We start from the raw sequence: 15,667 nt of genomic DNA, 5'->3' as shown, positions 1-15,667 counted from the left end.
TCATAAATACTCCATAAAATTAAAAAATAGGCATTTAACTGAGCAATGTTTATTGTCAAAGGCTATGCACAGAGTTGCTATGTTTGCAAATCTCTTAATAGGGCAGACATGGGTGCAAGTCATGTTCCCTCTTCTGATCCAAGGCAGGAGAATCTAGCTTGGCTTCTACTGGTATTCTGGGATTCACTTCTTTTAGTTTGTATTGAAGGTTGTCAAAAATGTGGATGCAGTTAGATTAGCTCTTACTATTTTTTCTCTCCATTTGCCAGCTGGGTGTAATTTCCTGAATTGCTTCCTCGGTGTATGTGGGGGGAAAAAAAATCTTAAGTAGGGTATTCAAAGTATACATTTGTCTCCAGTTTCAAACTGGTGTCCTGGTATCTGATAAGGATTTGTGCTGGTAGCATATGATGTATGGCAACTGAAATCCGTGTTTACTGTGTGCATGTGAAAGTAGTGCTGGGAGTGTTACACATCTAAAGAAACTGCCGTGGCATAATGTACATTACCAGGTTGTGTGTGCATTCAGATGAGTATCTTTTAATGTTTCTTGCATCCTGTCAACTTTACATTCTCAGCCCTTTAAATGTGAAATTGATGTTGCTTTACTTGTTGGTCTGAAAAAATCCAGCCAAAATTAATGTTAATGATTAGGGCAATATATAGCATGCTTTGCAATGGAAATGGAGTCTATTATTAGGCAGCTTGATATGTTTGGAAATATGACTAGTGATGTATGATAGTTTCCTGATGTAACCTCACCCCTAAGTGAGGAGAGCGCCTGGGCTGTGGGGGAATTTTATCTTGCTGTTGCAGTCAATATGTATAAGGACTCCCAGTCCTGACCAATTGGGTCAACATTGTGACCATAGTAGTCTTGACTGCATTTGATAAACAAGACCTGGGACAAACGTTCCGTTCCTGCTTTTGCTTCTCGGGTTTTTAGGGCGCTGTTTTCCAGAGTAGCTTGCCATAGATGCTGCAACTTAACAGTAACCCAGTGTTAATTCTGTGCAGTTTGGAAGCTATTTGACAGCAAGGAGTTTTTGGATATTTGATATTATGCGGATTTGCCAAGTTTAAATTATTTCTGTTCCTGCCTATGAGCTGCTTTGGCCAGTTTAGTAGTTTTGTAGCTAGAGAAAGTAAGTAGATCAACTGGAAGAGTGATAATAATGAGTTACTCTGAGCATGGAGCTCAAAGCTGAAAAACTTGAGAGAAACAAGAACTGGAGAAATAGTGATGCCTGATTTTCTGACATGTCCATCCTTTGTTCCTGCACCTCTGTGACAGTTGGCATGACTGGGTGCTGCAGGTAGCTGTGAGGTGAGCAAGGATTCATTGCTTAGGTGCCAGCAAACAGAATACAGTGACTGAGTTCATCCACTTTTTCTGCCAGCATTAAATTTGGAGCATTAATTTTGGCTTCACCTTTGCCCAGCCACTGCTTCTCAAAAATTGTAGTCATACAGGTTTTATCCGAGAACTTTCTCTTTTTCTGTCTAGCAACCTGGCCAAGATGTTCTAGTTTTGGGTTTTTTTTTTTTTTTGGTTCAGTATGATTATCTAGGCCTTGTTTGTGTGAAACACAGATTATTGATGTTAGTAGGCTAGCAGAGATAGGTGGTTATAGAGTTCTATGTAGAATTAGATTTTGCATTCTCTCTTTAGTTTTATAGTCCTTGACAAACAGACCTAGAAGAGAAGGAATGGGATACTTAGATAATTACTCTTTATACTATACTGCAGAATAAGGAGATTTTGTTGTTGTATAAACAAATTAGTTACTGTAGAATTGGTTAAAAAAAGAACATTAATTTTCTTATTGGCAGATACTGTGAAAATTTATAGTAGTTACAGAGACACAAGACATATCTAACTGCCAGGTTTTATTAGATTTAATGATTTTCTTCTGTGCCTTGCTAGATTGTTGATCTCTATGATTTTTTTCAAAAATTAAATTACATTAAATTGATACTGGATAACAGCATTGCATACTGACATTGAACGATGTGCTAAGTAAGGGCTACAGCTCATATGCAGTGTGAATTGTTTGAGATGTTTGCATACCGTTATACTGACATTCTGTTTTTTTGATTTGAAAGGTATTTTAGTTATAAAGTTAACTTCAGTTATAAAGAGTTCTAAGGATTCTTGAGAAGGGTAATTCTGGTAAGTATGTTAGTCTCAGTACGATGCCAGTCAGATTAAAAATACTGAAAGATACATGATACAGATATTGTATATATATATGCAAAAGTAAATGGCAAAGACTTCTTTCTAGTATTAAATAAATTCCTCAGAATCAAAAGTCTATTTTGGTAACATTTTGCTTTGGAATCAAATAATTATGTCAAAGAGCTAAATAGAAGACTTCTCATTCTTCTTACCAGAAGTAGTCTTTGGAGTCATGCCATTATGTTCTCTACTTGCCAAATTCTTCTTACGTTTCTTAGAAGAAAGACACATCCACTTTTAAACAGTGATGCTTTTAAACAGTTGAAACAGTTCTCAGAAGCAGATATTTAGGAGCTCGTTTTATACTGTGCTGTATCATGTAAGGGTTTTGGTGCAGGAATTAAATGAGCTGGTGATTTGACGTTTCTATAAATAGCTGTCTATTTCTGGCTTGTCACTCTCATAACTACTGAGAAGGCTTGACTCGTTTCTTTGTAGGGCCCTTATTGTAGGGCCTTAAATTTTGTATGGTAGCTTTTCAAGTTAGTTTTATTTTTGTGTCCATATTTTGTTGGAGCAAAACTATTGGGTCAGCTTTACCTTGTTTTCATTTGTGGGATATTTATTTATTGTTGTTCCTAAATAATCAAATCTGTCCAAATTTGTTTTACCAGCCCTAAAATTTCCTGCTTCCAGAACCTAAAGACTAATTTGTCCAAAATGAGGATAATTTTGAAATTCTCGCCCAGAGCTGTAGATCTGAAATCAAATATGACTGGTATGAATGTAGATCTCTCACCTTTTCTCCCTGCAGATGCTAAAAACTTTGTTTAATGAGGAACAAGTGTCTTGTGCTTGGGTGATACAGAAGAGTGAAGATAGGACAAACCTTGTGGCTTCACTTTCCCATCGCTATGCTTTTCCCTCTTTGGATTGCCTGTGTAAGGTCCAGCTTTTGTGCTGCAGTTTTATGAGATAGCACAAGGTGAGGTTTAGGAAACTTGCAGTGACTCAAGCTTGATGTTTAACATGCTTGTCCATCCAGTCTTCTCCCTTAGAGCGCAACTGGGAGTAATGTACAGTAATTCATGGAACATGTACTTCAGGAGTCTTCAAGGAAGCATCTGCCTGCCAGCTTGCTGAGCCCCTGTGCAAGTACAGAGAGTTGAAATACAGTGAGTTACTCAGACCATAGTTCTAGTTACATTTTCTGCAGTGGAAGTAGCTGTGCCGGGCATCCAAACAGGGTATCGCTGTTTCTGGGTGCTGGTTGTAAACCCCCCCAGACTGGGGATGACCACTGGAACAGTTCCTTTGTAAGCTGCCCTTGTGGCCATTGTCCCTGTGCAATGAGGGTGCAGCCTGCAGTGTTCACAGCTGCCTTTGGATCCCAATTTATTCTTACCAGGTCATAGTTAAACTTAAAAAAATAGTTTCTTTTGGTTCAAATTCATTTGCATTTTTTGTCCCTGTTTCTCTCATGGCAAGCTGAAAATCATCCAGCTGAACTTTCCTACTGTAACTGGAGTTACAGCTCATGTTGAAGTGTAAACATGTTTTCTGTCATTAACAGCAATAACTAGGAGCTATTATTGAGTAACAGTACCAGTTTTATAAATGGTCAATACTCTGACCAACTCTGTATTTACAGATATCTATATTATGTGCTCTCTTGTGATTATAACTTTAAAATTTGATGCAGGATGTGTGTATCAAGTTGCAGTAAGTCGTGATAGGTGCTGTTGGAATCAAATTACTTTGCTGTTTAATTAAAATATTCCAGGGTCAGAGCGGCTGTCATCCTGCTTTGCATTAATTAGGGCGAACCAGGATAACTGAAATCTGGCATGTCTTGAATTACAACAAATATCATGAGGGCAAGTTTACATAAAATGCTTCAATTAATATTTTCTTTAAATAAAACAGGGATATGTGCTGATGATCTCAGGGAATAAGGGACAAAAAATGTACATTAAGGAGACTGCACTTGGCCATCTGATATTTCCCAAGCACTGGAGAATCAATCTCAATTGTAGGAAAGAGAATTAAATAATCACTGCTCTGAGTGCGTGCATGACCATTTTGGCTGCAGAAAAGCTTCCTGGGTGAGAGACGTGGGGAAAGGCAATTACTGGTGAGCACACCATTTAACTTGTTACTTCAGAAATCTGAAGTTGCATAGGAAAGGGCAAATTACTGAAAACGGGGTTTCATCATCTTACCCAGAATTAGAGTGCCCTGTGGAACTGCTGCTACAGTCCCAGTTTCCCCGCAGGGAAGAAGTCACTTTGGAGGGACTTCTATCCTAAGTTTTCTCCAGGCTCAGTCAACAGCAATATCACATGACTGTGGAAGACAGATTTATTGAAGTTGATCAGAGCAACTAATTTGAAACAAATGTGGAATTAACAGCAACAAAAGGTGTTGAAATGCTAAGTCATTTGAGAAATACAGTTAAAAACTCCCTTTTGCCTGTTTTTTACATGAGTTTATTATATATATATGTATTTTTTTCATAATTCTCCTTCCCCTTACAAAAATGCTGTACAAACTAAGGACAAGAACAAACTGTATGTTTCTTTACATCTTTTCAAAGATTTTTTCAAGAGGTAATACTGTATATTGTACACTGACTATATTCTTTATGCAAAATGGCAGTGTACGGTGCCAGATAGTCACTCCAGCTAGAGATACTGCAAGCCAAGAGCTTACGTGAACAGGGACCAGCTTGTGGATGGAGCCCCCATGGTGCGCCGCAGCTAGGACCCCTGGGCTGGTTTGTGCAGGTCTGTCTTCCTGTGAAGATGATCTGCACAGCCTGCAGAAACTGGAGTGGAAACTGTAGTTTCTGCTAAAACTAGCCCACCAATTCAGATTGCCATTGAAAACGAGCAGATAGGGGACAATACAGGATTATGAAAATTTAGTGTTGCTTTGTTTTTTGCTTTTCAGCCTTCTGTGCCTTGAAGAAATAAAGAATTGGTGAAGCTGAAGGAAAATTATGTTTAGCTTATTATCTGATTACAGTTAAGTGCATGTTCAGTAACTGGTAGTCAGTAATTTCAGTTGTTTTTTGTTATCTATTTTGTGCTTTGTAGCACCTTGACAATTTCGTCTGATAATAGATAATCCCAATGCCTTTAACCATTAAGTCAGTACCTGCAGCAGAGGCCAAATGTTTTGGGAATCATTTCTGTGTTCCAGTGCACTGCATACCAATACTATCCAATCTACACAAAAACTACAAAACAGCTTTGTTCTGTTGTGTTATTGGGTGCTAAACTTCCTACGCCAACTACCAGAGCTACTAAAATTGATAGCTACAAAAGCTACCAAACAAGCTTGTTTCTGATGAAGCTTCTGATGAAGCTAGGGTGTCCTGTTCAGTAGCTATCCTGATGGTTCATGCTTCAGATGTGTTGCAGTCCTCTCTGGAAGTTGACATGCCCAGAATATAATGTGATCTGGCTTGTTTTATAGTCGGAGTCAAGAATTTCCCAAGCAAATTTTCCTTTCCTAAGAATGGTAACCTAGCACCCACTTTGAACTGGAAGAGATGTTGCTTAAGAGAAGCAAATGGAGGATTTTTGTCAACTGACTCCTTCAGAATTAAGAAATACAGATGATGCAACCACTGCCAAATGGCAGGAAAGTTTTTCATGGAAAGAAGCATAAATTCGCTTCTGTCGCAAATAGAGATTCTCAGACCAAAGCTATGGTCCAGGTGCTTTATTATGATTATTATTATTATTTTTTTCTGTGTGAACTGCACCAAGAAGCTGATTGAATATTTGCCTTTCTGTCAGAAAGGGATATGATTCTGGGAAGAGTGGACAATTTTTTATAGTGTATTTCTCTCTAGTTCTTTGCCAGTAAGAAATAGTATATACGCACAAAGACAAACTAAGAGAGGATTGGACTCTAGATATAGAATAGATCTTGCCTCTGTGCTCAGTTTTACTTTGTAGGTCCTTTAATGGGTGATTTGAATGTACTACTACTCTATGGGATTTGCTTTCACCCTATTAATGTCCTGAATAGAGTTCAGTTATTGGTCTCATTCACATGGATTTTGAACATCATGGTATAGATTGAAATAGCTTTTGAATAACTTGTGAGATCTCAAAAAGGGGGGTTTACTTGCTGCATTACAACAGTTTTCAGCTCATAGCTATTTTTGCTAATGTTCCTGTTTTTTGAGTAGCAGTAACAAGGTAGTGTAAGGTAGCTAATGAAGTAATACAGAATTTTGAATGCTGATTTTGTTTTCTTTGGAATAGCATCAAGAAAATTTGACAGCTTAAGTGTCAGGTGGAGATGAAAGGAAAAGAACAACGGGCTCCAACTTACCTTTGTGACATTTCCCTGTCAGCAAAGAGGACTTTTAACAGTTATTGAGCTCTCACTTGCTTGTTCATTGTAGTTCTGCAAAGTTGCTAAGGAAGCATGCATTTAAAGATAACCTTTTGTGAGTTTTGTGAAGAAAAGAGATGCTGGAGGAAAAAAAAAAAAAAGAAATCAAGCAAGGCCTTCTCAGACAGTCTCACTGGGCAGTTCTGCACATGCCTGTGATGCAGCTGCCTGGAAATGGTCTGTGCTCAGGAGCTACATTGGACACTAACACATCCATTGCCAGAGATAGATGCAGATACAGGGAAGCAACTCCAAGCTTGCCAGGTGGGTTAATGCAGTGTGGTAACAAATAGCCTTGTTGTGACTCAGGCTGTGTTTGCTCGGGCACAGCACTGAATTAATGTGCCTGGGCCTTTGCTGGCTCATGCCTGGCTGGCGGAGAAGGGAGGCAGAGTTCACCTGTGCTTGCCCAGTCCTGGCCGTGTAGACAGGCCTGTCCCTGGCAGTGGTTTTACGAGACTGCCTGCTCAGCAGCACTTGGAAATTAAACAACGGCAGGGGGGACGTAGTTAGTGGCCGACACTAGAGCTTGTTTGGGAGGAAGGGCTTGGCTTCTGTGCTCCCTCCATAAGCACAGTGAAAAGCAGTGCATCCAGGAGCAAGGAATTGCTGCTTTCTCCACAGGAAAGCTACTCTTACTTTCTGATAATCTAAATTGGTACGTAGGTGTAGCCAGGATGCTGTGATGGAGACAACGTGGCAACCAACCATTAAGGCTGTTTAATGGCAAAGGATGTGGGAAAATATATTGTATACTGATATGGTAGAGATTAAAAATAGAAATACATTTCAGTCTTCAATTTGTGCCAATGATTACCTCATGCCAGATGTGATTTTTCCCCATCTGTGTTTCTGACTTGGCTGTAGCTCGTGTTTCCAGTTTTTCCTTTTAAGAGACTTGCTATGGTTCCTTCACCAGCTCCAAACACTTACCTTTAAAAGGTGTGATTGTTCAGAATTTACTCTGGTTTCAGTGTAAAGTGATTTGTGAGGAACTGGAATAAAATTATGAAAGTGATAGATGTCCAGAGTTGCAAACAAACCTGCTTTGAAAGCCAGTAAAACAGATTTGTCTGGTGGAAACTCATCTGCGTGAATGCAGCCCTGAAGGTTTTTCATGATAACTTTTATTGGGAGAAGGTACACAAAAGTTTGGAAGTCTAAGATGGTGCAAATTTGGCGTCATAATTGATTTAGCAAGTGATCATGCTGTTCCCCAAAGATCACAGAGAGAAAAGGGAAAAGCACATTCCTGAATTGGACAGTTTTGAGCATTTAGAGCCAACGGCTAGACTTATATTTTTGCTCTTTTCCCTGTCTTCAAAAAAAATACTGAGGCCTTTCAGTGTTTCCACTCTTGCTTTTTGAAGCCGTCAGGTCTGAAGAATAAGAGGTCAGCACACTCTCACTTGGCATGGGTTTCACGTGCCTGTCATGGTGTTTTATGCTCCTTTATTTTTATTTCTAAAGCCATATGAAGTGCTTCCTTTAATTGCAGAGTCAGAGCAATAATATTCATTCTTATGCCAGTGACTTTGCTCTTAGCTCCCCACCCAAATCGAGCTGTGCTTTTCAAAATAGTTCTGGGCACAGCAGAACTGTGTGTTCAGTCCTATATCCCTGACTGCAGCTTCAACTCTTTAGCCTGTCTTGCTCACAGTGCTCTTTCTATCTCCCTCAGCTCCTGTGCGATGTGTCCAGCCCTCCCTGCGCTGCAGTGTCTGCAGGCCCCAGCTCTGGGGTGGCCATGAGGGAACACGTGCCCTGGGTGTCGGAGCAGAGGCCCTGTCTGCATGTGCTGATTCACCTGACGGCAGCTGTGAGTTCCTGGGGGGTGCTACCCCCGTGGAGCTCTTCTCCAACACCAGCCTGCAGTTTGTTTTGAAATGCAGAAAGAAAAGACTTATAAAGCAGGTGAAATGGCCTAAGGGTTGATTACATGAACTTGTCACGTCCAGTGTTTTAGCTACAACATGTTCAGATCATAATCATCATGTATCAACAGCATATTTTTATCAACAGCATTATTTGTAACCCTGTGCTTCTGTTAGGGCCTGAGCTCCCAGCGCCGTTTGCCAGCAGCTGCTGCCGTTTGCCAGCCGTTGCTGGTGTCCAGCGGTGCCCAGCGGAGGCCCCCTGCGTCCTGCCGCAGTCTCCTGCCTCCAGAGGCAGTTTGGAGCCGGTGCAGGGCCCGCGGCAGCACCGCTGCACGCCCTCCAGGGCCCCCGCAGGCTGCGTGCCGCCTGCCACACTCACCCCCAGAAAGGCCTTTCCTTCCTCCTTGGTGACTGCTTCCCGACTCCCAAAGGTGAGGCGCAGATGGCTAGGTTAGTAGAACAAACTGCTTGCCTCTTTGAAGGAAAACCCTAAAATAAACTGTAAAGCCTGAGCTCCTTGCTACTGTTCATTATTACTGCTGCTGGTGGCTGATTTGCTACAGCTATCTGTTCGCCCCCTCTCAGTGATCTTGGCATTTCTAATGCTTATGTAAAAATACTGGTTTTCTAAGGAAAATGACTAAACATTCATGTTTATTCCCCCTTTATCTTCCTTTTCAATGCTGCAAGCCTCAAAAGCAGCCACCCACTGAAAAGAGTACAAAAGCAACTCATAATCTCCCAGTATCTCCAGTATCCTCAAACCACCTCGGCCAGAGTCTTTTCTCACAAGCTCATCCCTGGGTCACAGAATATTGGGCAACCAAAAAAAAAAAAAAAAAATTGCTAAGACATGTCCCTTGAAGTCAGGGTGGCTGCCCAAGGTACCACACATCATATTCATGAAATCCTGCTGACATTGCCTTTGATCCCATGGTTGTAAGGACTGAACAGCAAGGGCTTACTTGGTTACTTGGTATACACAGTTATATTTCGTTAGTTTAACTAGTGCTTCTTGTGGACTTCTGCCCTATGTACAACAGCAACGTGAGGAAACATCACCCCTCTAAAATGTGTTATTTTGTGCAAAAGGAAATTCTGTCAAGGACTGACGTTTCTTTGCTCCCTCTGCAGTGAAGGTGCAGGATTACTTCTCTGGCAAGCCTCGTGTGCCCTCTAGCTGTTGCAGGCTTTCAGGGGAATGGAAATGTCTTTTCGTTTTAAATCAGCCTCTTGGAATTTTGTTTTTGCAGATGACAGGCAGGTCTTGAAAAAAAAAATCCATAATTGCAATTAGAGGAATGGTAGAGAGTGAGCAGCTAATGAACAAAGACACTTCGTAGTTACTATCATATTTGCACTGCTACAGCTGTGATGGTCTAATGGAAGAAAATTGTACTTGCTGTTCAGACTTGGCATTTATTGCTTTAAAAGGTATTTGCTTACAGTTAGCATGTTTATACAGTTAGCATGTTTAGCTGAAGCAGGGGAGAGTGACTTGTCAGAAGAGGATGATTCCTATGAAATCTCCTAAGATGGATAGAACATTCTGTGGGGTGGAGGGGTGGGAAGTGAAAAGTTTGAGACAGCTTTTTTTTTCAGCTTTTTTTTTTTCTTTCTCCCCACAGGCCTTTTTTGAGATGTTATCTCAGCAGAGCACTGGCCCACTCTGCAGCCCATTGGCACAGCCAGCAGGATGCCGATGGCTCTGAATGCACTGTATTTCTGCCTGTCCCAGAGGGACCCAGCAAAGGTGGAGAAGCTGCTCCTGCTCACAGCTGGCTTGAAAATACAGGGCTAAAATATCTGAAGGCATAGAGGGCAGGAGAGTAGTGGTGGGGCAGGGGATTTGAATGCAGCAGAGAGAGGGTGTCACCTACCAATATGCCACATGTATGTATGTCATCTCAGATATGAGAACTGGATAATCCTAGCTATGTCAGAGAAGTGCACTCAAATCATGGGGTGTGGGAGGACCAGTACCTTTTGTTGGCTTTTCTTTTTTTTCAGCTCTCACTGTGTATTTACAGTTTGTTCTCTTGAGGGTGAACACTTGTGTGCTGGATTTATGCTGGATTTATTCAACCTGTTCTTTCCCACTACACTGTTAAACCTAATTATGTTGTGTTCACTGCTGTCATAGGACGTGGATCCTCTGCAGCTCTCAATGTCAAAATGAGCTTGGCGTTACATATGGGTGCAGAAACTCTTCATTCTCCAAACCAGTTAGTTCATCCAGTGGAGGACACGTCTCATCTTGGTTGGGCGTTGATCCAGTCTATGTGTGGGTAAGTGAAAGCTCTCACTGTAATTACTTGTCACAAATGTACAATTCCTCTAGCCTCACTATTTTGTGATCACTGGTGCTGTCCTGCTCAAGCAGCAGCAGTACAATCCTAGCACACACAATGTCTCCTTTGGCACAGCCACAGGACAGATACCCTCAACTGTGGAGCAGGGAGGGAAAGGGAATTAGGGCTCCTTCAGAAGCAGCAGAAAACTGCTCCTCCATTAGCAGTTGGCTTCCTGTACAGCTCTGTTTCAGGATGATTTGGCAACATTGGTTTCTGTGAAGCCTTGCCAGCCTATATTCCCTCACAGCCAAGGACTTGGTGACCCAGCAGGAACTGCCCTGCTGCCAGGTATGCAGGAGAGCAAGAGCACTGTCACCTTGCTTGAGAAGCAAGCAACGTACCAAGATCTCCAGCAGAGGAGGAGGGTGGAGATGTCTTCATCAAACAGTAAATACCTCTATCTGTGCAAACCAGATACTCATTTGCCAGCTGATGAGGGTGTGGAGAAGCGGCAGATCCACTGTGCTAGAAACACAGCTCTGGGTCTGCATGAGAAACACCATGAACAGCCCTGAGAATCTCTTGTACTGAAAACGCATGACCATGGCTCTGATGGGGCTGACTGTGAACCACATCTGCATGCTAGCCAAAGTGCAAAGTTCAGACTCCCCCCTGCAAGCAGGAGAAGAGCCTGCCCTGAGGCACTGGTGTGCCTGGTAATGAGGGGGTAGGCAGGAATGTGGCAGCACTGGGGGTGGGCTGTGGGCCTCCAGGAGCAGCAGCTGGGGCTGCTGGGCCCAGGTGAAGCTCATCTATGCTAACAAGGCTGAGGCTGCTGGGTGCAGGTGAAGCTTGTCTGTGCTAACGAGGCTGAGGCTACTTCTGCCCAGGCTGTTGCCAGGGGGGACTGTAGCAGGAGAGCAAGCAGGTAGCCATATGGCCTCTTTGTCTTGGGTGGTGGTGGGGAGACTGGAGAAGGGGCTCTGTGCCTGCTGGCTCAGCCTGGGGAGGGGTCTGAGTGTCTGGGGAGGGTGAGAACAGGTTGTGTATCTGGAGGCTCAGGGCAGTGCTGGTGGGGAGAAACCTGGGGTGGGCTGCAAGGGATAGGAGGGAGCTGGGCAGGAGCCCTGTGGCATCATGAGGCTCTTTGTGAGATGGTGGCTGCCTCGGGCTGTGCATTTCTGAACTTTTTCCTTAATAGTTTCCTAGAAAAAGACCCTGTAATCTCTTTGGGGAGATTAAAGGCTGGGACCTGCTTTCTGGTACTTTCTGGTCACAGTGTGGACCTCTCTCCCCCTTGGCTTACCCTTATGTGCTCTAACACGTGGGAAAGCAGGCTACTCTGCTACGCATCTTACTTCTGGATCGCAGTACCCAGCTCTAATGTGTTCGTTTCCCCAGAGTAGCTGTTTACTTGTCCCCACTGCTGACAGCTATTAAAATTGCAGCCACAGAGCAGGTGGTAAAACTCTTCTGTATTCTTAGTGTTCTAGTAGAAAATACCGGGATGCCTTGAATAATAGGAAATATAGCACACCTTGGTAGAAGCATCTCTAGTTTTGGCTGTTCTCATGCCTGTCCTTGAGTTGTGGTGTGGTGCCTCCCTGTTTCTCCTGTGCTCGTGCTGGGAGATGCTGCCTAAATCCAGGATAATGCTGCTGGTAGAAATGGGCTTGGGGAAGGGCAGCCGTCCTGCTGGAATGGTGCGTGCCTCATGGAAAAGGGATTAAGTGGTTTTCAGGCAGCTTAATCAGCAACCATCTGCTGCACAGACAGGTAAAGAGTTGTTCACAGAGGGTTGGAAGCCCCATATTTGGAGCATTGGGAGATGGTAATGAGGAATTTTGGTCAAAAACTGAACTTTGTCCTCTAGGGATTTTACCGTACCCTTCCAACAGATGGGGTAAAGGTAAGGGTTTGTTGAGGTGCTTTGATCAGAAAAAGAGACCCTGATCTGTGTATGCTCGCTTCTACCCTTAGGTAGGCAAGAAAAACTGAAGTTAAAGCATTTCCAATCTTCAGCACAGCATTTTGCAGAGAGGTAGGTTGGCTAAAAATCACATTTTTCTTTTTTTTCTTCAAATATCCTTCCTATGTATGGAAGAGGGAATTGTCTCCATGAGTCTGTGTATTGTTTTCCAACAGACCAGTGTGTTGACAGAGTAACTCCCACCTTTCTAGTACAACGCCAGCGGAGTTTTTCTTGACTCCTATTTTTGTCTTCTGCATTTTCTAATATGGTGTATAACAGAAAAGAAATCTATCATTTGTGTTAAGCATCTCCTGCAATTGCGCTTAACTATAATGTTGCCTGTGGCTTACTTCAGAGGAAATGCTTTATTTCTATGAGGATTAAACACAAGACGCTGGACTTAACAGCTTCTGCATCCCTGTATTTCAAAGACTTTATGGTTTTTTGCTCATACGTGAGCAAAATGACTGTGCACTTGTTATCTAAACATGTATCTATATTATGCATACCCCGTGGATCACCTCAATAATTAGTTATTGCTGTAATGAGGCAGAATGAGCGGAATCAGAATGACACAATCAGTGGGTAAACTGATTATTTGCCAACCAAAAAACAAACAACACCCTTCATAAATATCAAACACACAATGTGTGAACTTACAGGAAGCTTTGCCATTGTGTTAGGCACCATGGAAACATCTCTTGACGGTAACTGGTCTGTGAGCTTTTGCAGTATGATTCGAGGGACAAGTCTTTGCTGCAAGGAATCCTCTTCTACTAGCAGTTAACTTCTACCTTCCACAGAATCTGGAGTGAGACTACTGGTTAAGAGGTTACTTAGTGATTAAATTATGATAAGTTAATTAGAGAGTAACAGCCCCATGGCTGCAGTTAACTTTGGACAGCATAGAGCTGTAACAAGAAGAAAGATGACTGTATCCTCTGAGCAGCACAGCTGAAATACCGATATCCTCCTGCAGCCTAGTATGGGAGCGAGTGCCTCCCTTTCCTTTTGTGTAAGTGGACTTAAATCTGGTTTATTGAGTGTCTTCTATATCCCCCTTTTTCTTCTTTTTTTTTTTTTGGATTTACTTCCTGCAGCACAACTGTTACATTTGAAGTGGGAAAGGGAAGGTGTTTAGAGTAACATATCATGGGTCTTTTAAAACTGGTCAGCTTTTTGACACTCAATAGCTTATATTGTGTGAATGCTCTAAACTTTTTTTTTTCCCATATAGATATTGGTCTCATTCAAGTAATTATTGTCACTTTAGTACTAACAGCTTGTTCTAAGCTTGCTTGTATATTGTGAGAGCAAAATAAGGCTTAAGGTTTTTCTGTGTGTCTCTGTGTGTTCACCATGGTTACAAAACTGAACACAGCCAAGTCAAGTTATGGCTTGTGACTTTATTGAAGCTATGCATTTTATGAGCTGAAAAAAAGGAAAAGCTCTTTCTATAGTGCTTCAGCTACAGATCTGTAGGAAAATCTTCACTCTTCTGAAACCGCATCAGTAAAATATTTAAGAAAAGGCTAACTTTAGAATGCTTTGGGATGGTAATATAAAAAAAATCTCCTTTTGAAAGGAAATGCTGGTACTGTTTGAATTTTCTTGAAGTAGAGCTCATCAGCCTGTAAATCTGAATAATTCAGTTTTTGACTTCTGCTTTCATTGTTTTTTGTAAAATTATGACTTTATTTATACAACGTGTTTTTTCCTAGATATCTCTGAGCGTAGATACATAGAAATTATATTTATTCTGGGAAATTCAGGGGTCAATCAGTGGACCAAAAAGTATGCTAATGACAAGTGCTCACAGTAAACATCTTAATTGTTTCTTATTTGTTTGTTTCTTTGGCTACTACCACTGTGTTTTTTCTTCAGATATTTGACAGTGACTGACTGCTTCCTTGCTGTTCAGTCACCAAGTATTTAGGGACGATATGATTGCCTGTTGAGTGCTACATAAGCATCAGTGCTAGAGAGATGTTTGAAGCTACAGCAGAGGGTTGCATTGAGAAGGTATTAGCTTATATGTTGGGAGCACAGCTTTCTGCCAGCTGAGATTCCCACAAAACTGCAGTTTGGGATTTGATATTGGAGAAGCAAGGGTTAAATTTGCATTGCTTAGAAACAGAGTGAGTGGGAAGTAAGGGGATAGCTTGTGTTCGAGTGCCCTGGCTTGGCTGACTGTGAGGCTGAGGTAATGCTTGTTCTCTGTTGCATGCTTCCAAGCAGAAGGATGGATTACCAGCAATGCTGGTGTGATGGCAGCAGTGCTCAGGAGGGTTCTTAGGAAATAGCTTCAGGGCTTAGTCTGAGGTAACACATGCTTTTCAGGGCTTTAGATTAAAGCTGTCTGTCATGGTCACAGGGAATGAAATATAAAAATTGTAGGTTTATGGAGCTCAGATGGCTGCTGCAGTGACATGCCCATCTTCTCATGAGCCAGCTTTGGAAAAGACCTTGTTTAGGGCCCCATGGTATGTCAGAATCTACTACTCTTTCTTGTTTCTGGCCTTTTATGTCCCTCTGCCTTGTTTTAAACTCTTGTAAAGCTGTAGTGCTAGGTCATTCTCTATATGCAAATTATGTGCCAGAGTTATGCACAATGTAGTGTGCAGATGAGAGCAAGCAGCTCAGTTCTGTGCCTGACCTCACCTATAGCTGAGGATAAGCTGTTTGCTCACTGCGGTGTCCCGCTATAGTGAGGCTAGTTGAGTGCTGTGTGGTTTGGGATCACGTCCTAGGTTGCATGATATTAAGCTCATGTTCTTTGGCACTGGACAGGAAAAGATCTTTAGGATCTCTCTCTGGTCTTGGACAGATTTGGGCACCTGCAGGTCTTATTTGGATCTCTCCAGTTGCAGGTGTTGTCTCGGCTCTACTAAAAGTAGAGTGATATTAGTATTCTAGGAACATGCACTGGGTT

This window comes from Nothoprocta perdicaria, unplaced genomic scaffold, assembly GCF_003342845.1.
Source record: "Nothoprocta perdicaria isolate Ctin4 unplaced genomic scaffold, notPer1 scaffold_32, whole genome shotgun sequence".
Lineage (NCBI taxonomy): Eukaryota > Metazoa > Chordata > Aves > Tinamiformes > Tinamidae > Nothoprocta > Nothoprocta perdicaria.
Note: the sequence above shows the minus strand (reverse complement) of the source record.